Here is a 12496-nt window from a genome sequence, read left to right on the forward strand (position 1 = left end):
AACAACAGAGCTGTTTGGTTTTTCTTCCCCTTTCTGAAAGCCAGTTGTGCTGCTTCAAGGCTTTCCAGCTGGGGAGAAGAGAGAGGAACACCAGAAACGACCTGCTAAAAACAGAGAACTGCAGAGAAAGCCACCACCCCAGTCACATGCTACCTGCTGAAAGCAGCAGGCAGTAGATGAAGACAAAACTCCAGCTGTTTCTGTTTTATTTCTGTTTTTTTTTTCTTCAATAAAACTCCCTTCTCCTATATTGTGAATGGCATAATAGTGAGTGGAGATTCACTTAAAAATCCTGGATGATACATCAAGAGGTTTTTCCCTGGTTTCCTGGGTAGACATATATGACATAAGAGAAGCAAGTCAATCCCTCCAAATGTACTCAGGCCCTCCATGAAATGGGATTCTCTGGGCTAAGGGTTCTAAATGTGAACTGACAGGTGTCCTTTAATTTCTGTGAACATTCAAGCAATCAGAGGGATTGCTGCCCCCTCCTCCAGAAGACACTGAATGAAGATTTTAAGGTGACAGTAAACTGTGCTTTTAACCTCACCATGACTTCAACAAAAATATTATCTTTTTTATCTTTTAAAGAATGAAATAACCTTAAAAATTAAGCTTTTAAGAATTTTTTCCTTTGTCCTCTGCCCCTCTAACCTCCAAACAAAACCTTCAAAGACCATTTCTTAGAGAGGCTAAACCATTCAGAGAATATGCATCTTCATTTTCCCCCTGGCCATTTTCTCTGGAGTTGACATAGTCATAACCCACTCCCAGCATTCTACGTCTTGTTTTGAAAATTGTAATCCAACTACTATATCAGTGTCTCGGGAAAGAGTATGCCACTGAATAGCTCTTGTTTTTCAGTCACCATCCTTGACTTCCTAGTTCAAAACACCCTTCTCTTTAATTACCACTCCTCAATTTTGTTGCCTCCCCTATTAGAAGGTAAGTCCCCTGAAGACAGAGACTGGTTCACTTTTGGATTTGTGTTTCCAGAATGCTTTGTACATTTTAAGTATCTAATACATGCATTCTTATTCATTTTGATGAATGAAAGTCAACATACAGCTTCACTGATATTGCTGACAAAATTTATTTCACGCATTGAAATAAACCTTGTTTATACTTTTCTATACCTCTTCTAACAGGAAAGGACAGACATACTTACTGAGAATTAAAGATTCATTTTAAGTTCAGTAAGACATCCTATGGTCACTCATGGATACTTCCTTTAGTTTTCCCTCATTAGGTAGAACCTCCTTGTCTGGGAGGCTTTATAAATTGAAAGCTCTGTGTTTTTATGGCCGAATAATAAAAAGGCCTCTTTAAGTCCCATGTTTCTAGAATTATGTAGCTCGAAAGATTAAAATGACACTAATTGACTTTTCTGTACCTCAGTTTCTTTATCCATAAAATGAGGCAATTGTATACACGCTTTCTTTCTTATAGTAGTGTTTATTATTTTTCCCAATTACATGTAAAAACAATGAACATTTTTAAAAAATTTTGAGTTTCAAATTCTCTCCCTCCCTCCTCTCCTTCTCCCTCCTTGAGAAGGTAAACAATTTGAAATAGGTTATACATATGCAATCATGCATAACATTTCCATATCAATCATGTTGCGAAAGAAAACACAGACTCCCCCTCTCCCCCCCAAAAAAAACACAACATGAAGAAAAAAATAAAGGGAAAACAGTATGCTTCAATTTGCATTCAGGTTCCATCAGTTCTTTCTCTGGAGGATAGTATTTTTCATTATGAGACCTTCAGAATTGTCTTGGAGTATCATTACATGGCTGAAAATAGCTAAGTCATTCACAGTTGATCATCATATAACATTGCTGTTACTGTATACAATGTTCTCCTGATTCCACTCACTTCACTTTGCATCAGTTGATGTGAGTCTATAAGTTTTCCAACTTTGATGCTTTGATAATAATGAGTCCAAAGTTTGACACTTGGTTAGCTTCTTCCTAGGCATTACAAATGACTCTGCAAATATTGTCGTAATGTGTACTTTCTCCAAGCTCGCAGTTCTTTAGTTTCCTTGATTTATTAAATGAGGAGTTAGAAGCTGTATAATCTTGGGCATCTGTGCCTCAGTTTTCTTATCTGTAAAATGGGGATAATAACTACAGCCACCTCACAGAATCGTTGAGAGGATCAAAAGTATCAACCTATGTAAAGCACTTTGCCAACCACGTAGCATTTTATGATAATGATTATATAATAGGATTCTGAAAGATTCATCTGGTGTGTTACATGTGGTTTGAAAAACGTAGAATAGTGCCTTCCACACTGTAATTTGGTAGGCTTGTTCTTAATAAGATCACTCTTTTGTAAATCAAGCATTATTATAGGTTGCTTGATGTATTAAACACAGTGAGTACAGGAATGTGATAGAAGGCTTTCAAAAGAAAACATGTACACTCCTGTTTACCTTTATGATAGCACTGCAAGTTGGAGCTGAGATGTTCAAAGATAATGATGTCTTATGTTCAGATGCCATCTGTTATCATTATCACATCATTGTTAATACAAAATTATGATAATTTGCCTATCCAGGAGGTGCTAGAGAAAAGTACCAAACCAAAAGAAACTGAAAAAGTGAGTTACTTTATTAGGGTTGGGTTTTTAATTTTTGGGGGGGAGTGGAGTGGGGAGAGTGGACAAATATACATAACAACAAGTAAGTGGTAAGACTATGTAAATGACTAGCTTTCTCAAAGTGCATATATATGATAGAAATGGCCCAGGAGGAAGAGCCAAATACCTGGGCTCAAAACTCTGTTTTGCCACTTACCGCCTGTATGGTTTTGGCAATTCACTTGTTGCCAGCTCTTAATTTCTTTATTGGTAAAGGAAGGGTGTTGCCCTGTATGGATCCTTCTAGGTCTAAATCTATGAGCCTATGTGAAGATTAATGAAAATATGCTTTTTAAAGTATATCCTTCAAAATGTGAAAAATTAAAATATGAGTTCTTGGCAAATCAATAAAATATGTTATAGAAAGTTCACATTGTCATGTCATATTTTTAAGAGCATACACATAAAATATTTGAAAGAAAAAATGCTGTATTAGAAGATATATATTTAGAAATGACTAACATATTCCTAGTTTTCTCTTTTCTCCTAACATAAGAAAAAGGGAGAAATAAAGCAAAGTCAGTGAAACAATTCCTTCTATACAACACCAATAAGAAAGTTCACTTAAACAGCATAACCTGTCTTAACATACTATCTGTGTATATGGGTTTTAGAAACTTTATAGGAAACGTAATACCATGGAGAAGTCAGTGGTGATATTAAAATAATATTTACTTTTTCATTTTCTTTCAGACACCTTTATTAGGATTATTTGTATTTTTTCCTAAATCCTCATTTCCCTCTAAAAATGAATGGTATGGGCAATACTTTATGGTAAAAAATAAAATGCAGGCTTTACAAAACATAGTTTTCCTTCCAAAGTTATACTCAAATAACTTGGGTGGAATTTAATCCTGCCATTAAGAAGAAAGAAGATTGTCATGTTTTAAGGCACCTAAACTTTACTAGGTTATTAGTCTGCCAACCAGTGAGACTTTCATTTCCAAAGCAATGTTCACCTAAGTCTAAAAGATGCCAACACAGCTGTATGTTGTGTTAGCAGTGCAATTCTGATGCCTCATGAGAGCATGGAAGGGACCTTGGATTCTCCAAAGCTAAAACAGTGAAATACAAGATCTAGATGTTTCTACTAAGCTGGAAAGGCTTAGAACAGTTTTGAAAAAAGACTGCCTTCTCTTTACAGTTCAGCCCAGAAAAATATAGAGATCTTCATAACTAGGAGGTTAGACATGAGGTGGTAAATTATTTTGTCATGCCAGTCCATGATAACTACATTTGGATTAAAAGTGAATGGATTAGTGAATCATGAAAATTTTGGAACTCAGAGCTAAGAAGACTAGAATTTGAATTCCACCTGAGAAACTACTAGTTTTATGACCTTATGTAAGGCACTTAACCTCTCTCTGGCTCACATTTCTCATTCATAAAATGGGGATAATACTAATGTCTAACCATTGCTCTCAGGTTCCTTGTGAGGATCAAATGAGAACACATATATGCAAAGTGCTGTGTAAACTTGTGAGGGCTATGTAAAGATGACAAACAAAAACCATATTTCAACAGCAGACCAAGCCCTGGTAGCAGATCAGTTTGACAGGGTGAGAAAAATAACACATGAGATCAGTTTCAATCAATTAACTTACTTTAAATTGTTGAATGCTTGTCTCAGCATGGTGCACACCAAGACAATCAGATTCAGTGATCCATTTGTTTTACTGCATTCTTTGTAAAACAGGCTGTCATTCCTTGCTGCTTATGAGCAATGAGGCACAGAATTCACAGATTTCAATCTCTCATAGAAAGGGAAAAATTACACAGCAAACATTAAGATAACTCTTAAAGATCACCAAGAGGAGGGTAAAAGGAGATTTCAGAAGACAGTAAGGGAGTTCCATCTATAAAAATCTTCTGTCCATAAATATTTGTGAATGTAGACACACACATGCACACACACATGTATATATACATATATTTTATATAGAAGAGAATATTTGAATATTTACAATTTTATCTACATGTATAAGGACATACACAATGTTTATATATATATGTGTTTATATAACACTATTAGTTACATATATAGTTATATATATAATGTGTGTATATATAGTTATATATAAAATGGTGGTGCATGTACATATATATATATACATACATACATACATACATACATACACATATATATAAAACCCTATTAGGCACTTACCCCAAAGATAGACAAAAATGGAGAAAAAGAATATATATATATGTATATATATATATGTGTATATGTATTTATGTGTGTATATATGTATCTTTTTTCTCTATCTTTGTATATGTTTATATGTATATGTATATATGTACATATATATATATATACATACACATGTGTATACATATATATCCTTTTTCTCTATCTTTGGGGTAAGTGCCTAACAGTGTTTGCTGAGAGGAAGAGTGTTTATAGTTTAGTGATTTTTTTAAAGGTATAATGACATTAATTGCTTTAGAAACTGGTGTCTAAAACCAAAACACATGCCTAACTGAAAGATTTCCTTGTAGTTATTCATAATGATTCACATCATATCTGTACATCAATAAAGGCAGCTATAATAGGTAAAGAGCTGACTTTAGAGTCTAAAAAAATCTGAGTTCATGTTCTGCCTATAACATACAAATGCTGTGTAACCATAGCCAAGTCAAATAATATAGCCTCTCAGTCTCCGTAGACATCTCTAAAACTGCAAGTTAAAGAGAAGATGGAGGTAGTGATATTGGTAGAGGTAGTTTCTCACTTGGAGCCCTTTTTACTAGTGAAATCACAGGGCTAATAACCACTAAACAAAACACAATCAATTAAAAAAATAGCCAATAACTCAAAGAGTGAGGAAACTCCCCTTACCTGTGCAGATATCAATCTGTCTACAAATTATTCTTGTTTTTAATAATTCAAATTAAAACAAGCATTCTTCAAAAAATTAATAAACAGTACCATTTTGATATCTCACAATTATGGATATTCCATGTAATTTGGAACTAAAGCAAGGAAGAGGTCTGAAGGGACAAAAAAAAAGTGGGGTAATAGAAAGAAAGCTGAAATGGAAATTCGAAAATCAGGGGTCTAGTGGCAACTCTGCCTTTAAGTAGCTTTGCAAGCTTGGGCAAATCACTAAGCCTCAGTTTCCTTATATGTAAAGAAAACAATCATTGCACTTACTACAGAACATGATAAAATTGTTGATTAGATCAATTAAGCTATTATATTTTCAAATATGTAATAATGGTAGAAGAGCATATAAAAGTCTAATAATGTAATTAGATCAAAATTCATTAAGAGATGACCCTAAATTAATTTTTTTATCTAAAACACTATCTTTTTATCTGATGAGTTCCTTTCTGTACAGTGAAGTACAACTTAAATATTACCTTCTCTATGAAACCTTGCCCTGATCTCCAGTCTTAGCAATGACCATGCTCTTCAACTGCTATGTAGAATTTCATTCTTCTTGTCTTTCAATAGAGTCATGATGAATTAGTGTATAGTAAAGTTGTCTGTAATATATTGGAGAGCATAGCTGAATATTGTCCCACAAAGTTCTAGAAAGGCAAGGACCTTACCAAAGTCTTTTGTTTCCCTCCATTCCCTCTTCCCCCAACTGTAAACACAAATAGAAGACTTAATGAATGGTAGTTGTTGACTATGAAATAAAGATAATATTGGCCATAGTCTTAGACACTTCAAGATAGGAAGGTTTATTTCAATAACACTATCACCATATAATTTTATTAATTCCAACACAGAATTTTCCTTTTAACTTGACATTAAGTTTATTACAAGGGCTAATACAAAATACCTAAAAGTTTTTAAGACTGAAATCTGGACTACTGTGAGAAGCTTGAAGATGCTAAACATTAAAATGCCAGATGTTGATACATAACTTACACAAGTTAATGGTGTTTTGAGGGATATGGTTTTACTTGGGCCAGAAGGTGCCAGTTCCGGGTACCATAACCTTCAAATTCTTTAACTTGACTTAGGATATTTTATATCCATACAATGACTGTTAATATGGCAAAAGATCATAATACTTCCTGTTTTTATTTTTTTTTTGGTGTTGGGGCTGAAGGAAGAGGCATGGTCAGCATTCATAAAGATGAAGCTGAATAATCAAGAAAGCTATGTTTCCTGAAACCTTTTCTCAAAATGTAAGGGTATTTATATCTTCCCTTAATCTAAGCTAACAAGTTAAAAGCAATTCCCTTTTTTCAGCAATGAAGAAAGCATGTGTGTGGGGGAAATCTAATTTCTAAAAATCTTACAGTTTATCAGTGAAGTAATAATTTTTAAAAGCAGATTTAGGCCAATAGACAAGAAAATTGAAGGAAATCACAGTTTCAAATTAATGTCTCTGGGTTTTCAAAAAATGAATGATGTGATTCACACGTCAAGTTTGCCAAGTATATCTAATGAAATCTTTCTGCTTTCCAATGGTCCAGTAGCTATATAACGTTTGTCTAATAATGTCATCGAGATGTTCTAAAACATTCCCTTGTCTCAGAGGTGAAGAAAACTAATTTTCACAGTTAGTTCATGTGGTTTCCATCATTCGGTCAAATACCCAAAGAATTTTACTGTGCCTGAATAGTATGGAACAGTCATTTTACATCATTTTTTAAAAGTTATTCCTTAAAAATAGAAGGAACAAGCATTTATTGAGTACTTTTTATGTGTCTAGCACTGTGCCAAGTGTTGGGCATTAAACAAAAATGAATTGATCAAGAAAAATTTGATGCATGATTAATATGTGCCAGACATAGTGCTAAGTACTGAGGATATAAAAAGGAGACAGTGTGTGTTCTAAAGGGAGAAGATAGCCTATGAAAGGGAATTGAAAAGAGGGTGAGATGGGTTAGAAAATGGAGTCAAAGTCAGGAAAGTCAGGATGGAAATGAAAGAAGACTTCTCAAAAGGGAGGCCCTGGAATGAATTCACCAAGGGAAGAAGGATAAGCCACGATGGTGAAGGGAAGTTCCAGTTTGAGAACGTAGCTGAGATTTAGTTAAAAGGTTAAATAAAATGTTGCTGTTAATCTAAAAAAAATACAAGATTCCTCTGAAGTATAGGGACTACTATTTGCAATTTAATGCAGTTTAAGATATTTGAGGGCTTATTATATGTCCTAAAATATGTAGGTACTGAAGACACATATACACGCAATGAATAAAACACACTCCTATCCTTAGTGAGTTTATAACTTTAGTTGATGGCTTTTCAGTCATGTTTGATTCTTTCCAACCAAATACATTGGAGTGATTTGCCATTTTCTTCTCCACTCATTTTGCAGATGAGGCAACTGAGGCAAGTCAGAATGATTCACTTGCCCAGGATCACATAGCTAGTAAGTGTCTGAGGACAGATTTGAAATCAAGAAGTAGAGTCTCCGTGACTTCAGGTCCAGCAGCACTCTCTCTACTGCATCACTTACCTATAGTATAATGCCATCCTTTCCCTTATTCCATAATTTAGAGCACTTAGAACTTGATTTCTGAACCTGACTTTTTCACACAATTTACTTTTCTGAATGAAATATTATGGTCAGCCCACAATTTTAAGAAAAGAAAATTACAGCACTTCCCTGATGTGACTGTTATGCTGCTCAGCCAAACTAATAATGCATACTAAGTACTGCAGACATTTTCTAGAACTACATGAATGCTGGTTATTAATATCACAGCTTTATAATACATCAAAATTTATGTAAACATAATTATTTTACATCAGCAATTTCACAGGAAACCAGTGCTAGGTCATTCTGACAATACATAACAATGGAGTGTGAAAGTAAGAAAGAGAAGCTATTTTTCAGACTTTACCTTTTCTTTAAAGAATTTAATGACCCTGTCAAAAAAAATCCACAGCCAAACATTTTGGTAGAAACTGTCTGGCATGCTATTCTCAATAGTTCAAGGCGGGGCGGAGATCAAGAAGAACACCACTGTAGGAATACGTAGAAAATGATGGATCTAATGTACCAGACTTTTTGGGTTCTGATTGAGTACATGGTGTAGCACTGGAGAAGAGCACAAGAATTTTAAGGGAATTGATCAGATACATGCTTTTACATCTTTCCCCATGTTGATTATCTCCAATTAATCCTACTTAGGTCTTGTCTGTATGTAGTTGTTTTCATAATTTTTCCTGATGAGACTATAAATTCCTTGAGAACAAGGACTATCTTTTGTCTTTCTTTGTATCCCTTTTGCTTAATACATAGTAGACACTAAATAAAAGCTTATTGACTAATTGAACTGAGTCTTAATCTCTTAGGCAGTCCCATGGAGAATTATGTTCAAGATGTAATTAAGTCATTAGTGACTACTCTTTGGGCCCACCAATCTATCAGTTCTAAATCTATTTGACTATACATTGCCTTTCATATTTCTTTTTTTTTAAAATTTATTTATTTATTTTTAGTTTTCTATATTCATTTCCGCAAGATTTTAAGTTTCATATTTTCTCCCCATCTCTCCTTTCCCTCACCTCAAAATACCATGTGCTCTGATTGCCCCTTCCCTGAATCTACCCTGCCTTCTATCACACCCCTCCTTTCCTTTATCATCATCTTTTCTCTTTTCTTGTAGGGCAAAATAGATTTCTATACCCCATTACCTGTATTTCTTATTTCCCAGTTGCATGCAAAAACAATTCTCAACATTCATTCCTAAAATTTTGAGTTCCAATTTCTCTCCCTTCCTCCTTCCCCACCCATCCCCACTGAGAAGGCAAGCAATTCAATATAGGCTATATATGTGTAGTTTTGCTAAAGATTTCCATAAGAGTCATGTTGTGAAAGACTAACTATTTCCCTCCATCCTATCCTGTCACCTATCAATTCTATTCTCTCTTTGGACTGTGTCCCTCCCCTAAAGTGTTTACTTCTAATTACTCCCTCTTCCTATTTGTCCTCCCTTCTATAATCCCTCCACCCCACTTATCACATTCTCCCCTACTTTCCTGTAGTGTAAGATAGAATTTCATATAAAATTGAGTGTGCATGTTATTCCCTCCTTAAGTCAAATGTGATGAGAGTAAGTTTTACTTTTTCCCTCTCACCTTCCCCCCTTTGCCCCTCCATTGAAAAAATTTTTATTGCTTTTTTTGTGAGACAATTTGCCACATTTCATTTCTCCCTTTCTCTTCCTGATATATTCCTCTCTCACCCCTTAATTTTATTTTTTAGATATCATCCCTTCCTATTCACCTTACCCTGTGCCCTGTCTATGTATATGTACATAATCCCTCCAACTACCCAAATATTGTGAAAAGTTTCAAGAGTTACAAATATTACTTTTCCATGGAGGAATGTAAATAATTCAACTTTAGTAAGTCCCTTATGATTTCTCTTTCCTGTTTACCTTTTCTTACTTCTCTTGATTCTTGTATTTGAAAGTCAAATTTTCTATTCAGCTCATCTTTTCATTAAGAATGCTTGAAAGTCATCTATTTCACTGAATGACCATTTTTTCCCCTGAAGGATTATAGTCAGTTTTGCTGGATAGGTGATTCTTGGTTTTAATTCTAGTTCCTATGACTTCTGAAATATCATATTCCAAGCCTTTTGATCCCTTAATGTAGAAGCTGCTAGATCTTGTGCTATCCTGATTATATTTCCACAATATTCTAAATGTGTCTTTCTGGCTGCTTGCAATATTTTCTCCTTGACCTGGGAACTCTGGAATTTGGCTACAATATTTCTAGAAGCTTTCCTTTTGGGATCTCTTTCAGGAAGCAATCAGTGGATTCTTTCAATATTTATTTTACTCTCTGGTTCTAGAATATTAGGGCAGTTTTTCTTGATACTTTCATGAAAGGTGATGTCTAGGCTCTTTTTTTGATCATGGATTTCAGGTAGTCCCATAATTTTTAAATTTTCTCTCCTGGATCTGTTTTCCAGGTCAGTTGTTTTTCCAATGAGATATTTCACATTGTCTTCTATTTTTTTATTCTTTTTTTTTTTTTTGTAATTTCTTGGTTTCTCATGAAGTCATTAGCTTCCATCTTCTCCATTCTCATTTTTAAAGAACTATTTTCTTCAATAAGCTTTTGAATCTCCTTTTCCATTTGGCTAATTCTGCTTTTTAAAGCATTTGTCTCTTCATTGGCTTTTTGGATCTCTTTTGCCATTTAAGTTAGTCTATTTTTAAAGGTATTATTTTTTCCAGCATTTTTTGGGTCTCCTTTAGCAAGGTATTGACAGGTTTTTTATGATTTTCTTGCATTGCTTTCATTTCTCTTCCTAATTTTTCATCCACCTCTCTTACTTGGTTTTCAAAATCCTTTTTGAGCTCTTCAATAGCTTGAGACCACTGCATACTTACTTTGGAGGTTTTGGATGCAGAAGCCTTGACTTTTAAGTCTTCCTCTGATGGTATGCATTGTTCTTCCTCAACTGAAATGATGGAAGAAGATACCTGTTCACCAAGAAAATAATCTTCTATGGTCTTATTTTTTTCTCTTTTTTTGGGCATTTTCCCAGCCAGTTACTTGACTTTTAAGTCCTTTGTCAAGAGTAGGATATACTCTAGGGATATACTCGTTCTCAGTTCCTCCAAGATGGCACAATCAAGATAGAGGAGTTTATTCCTCTCCTGGCCTACACTCTGGTCTGGGAACAGCCACAAACTTTTCTGCCCAGGATCTGTGAGTAGAATTCCTTCTGTAGAGCTTCCACCAGCCAGCGTTCCTCCTCACTGCAGGATCATCACTCATAGCTGAGGTCCAGATCAGCTGTTAGATTCCCCCAGAGTCTTTAGGCAGAGGGCTCCCAAAATAGATGATGCTACTGCTGCCACAGGCGGCCAGGGCTAGGGGAGGACCCTGCTCCCGTCTCACCCAGGTGAAAGAGTTTTCTCACTGACCTTTGAAGTTGTCTCTGGCATTTGCTGGTTGAATAATCTGGGAACCACAGCTGCTGCCTGGGATTTTGTGTCCCAGATTGCTCCAGTCCTGTCCCCACCATGCCACGTGACCAAGGCTGGGTCACACTCTGTTCTGAGCCTGGTGCAGCAGACCTTTCCTGGCAACCTTCCAGACTGCCTTGGACTGGCATCTGCTATTTTTTTGTGACTTCTGCAGCTCTATAAGTTCTTTAGAGTCATTTTTACAGGTATTTTATAGGCTGTGGGGGGAGAACTTCTACAGGTTTGTCCTTCTGTTCCACCATCTTGGCTCCACCCCTCAGTCTTTCATATTTCTTTTCATCTTACAATGAAGGTCCAGATAATGTGATAATCATATCTGAAGATAATACAAAGCTCTCTGGAAGGGTTGAAATAGTAGATGACAAAGTTTGGGTCCAAAATGATCAATAAGCTAAATATTGGACAGAACTATATATTAAGTTGAATACAGAAAATTTTAATAACTACTGCAATGTTTCCTCTTCCTCCAAATGAAAATAAGATGGGAAGGTGTGAATAGGTAATAGTTAATCTGAAAAATGCCTAGGAGTTTTAATGGAATAATAATTATAAATACCAATGTTATTACCTTTACTACTACTACAGCTAGAACTTATAATTTTTTCAAAGAGCTCTACAAATATTATCTCATTTCATTTTAAATACAGTGAGATAGCAGCTATTATTATCCCCATTTTTCAGATGAGGAAACTGAGGCAAACAGAAGTTAAGTGACTTGCCTAGGTTCATATCACTAGTAAGTGTCTTTTGAACACATCTTCTGATTTCAGTTCCTCATCTCTGTTCACTGTACCATCTAGTTATCTAATGGACAACTTGCTAATATGAGCCAATATTGTGATATGAGAGTGAAAACTGACAGATATCCTGTTAGATTTCATCAAGAGCCATACTGTTATAATAAATAAAAGGTCCACTGTGCTCTGCT

The 12496-nt window shown here is 35.1% G+C and overlaps 1 protein-coding gene across 7 annotated transcripts in view; it reads right to left on the reverse strand.

Annotated features, from left to right (window-relative positions):
* The window catches only part of MAGI2 (membrane associated guanylate kinase, WW and PDZ domain containing 2), a 1687880-nt gene that overhangs the window by 1049189 nt on the left and 626195 nt on the right, over positions 1–12496 (reverse strand). The window lies entirely within an intron of this gene.

The sequence above is a fragment of the Notamacropus eugenii genome, chromosome 3 (genome assembly GCF_028372415.1).
Source record: "Notamacropus eugenii isolate mMacEug1 chromosome 3, mMacEug1.pri_v2, whole genome shotgun sequence".
Lineage (NCBI taxonomy): Eukaryota > Metazoa > Chordata > Mammalia > Diprotodontia > Macropodidae > Notamacropus > Notamacropus eugenii.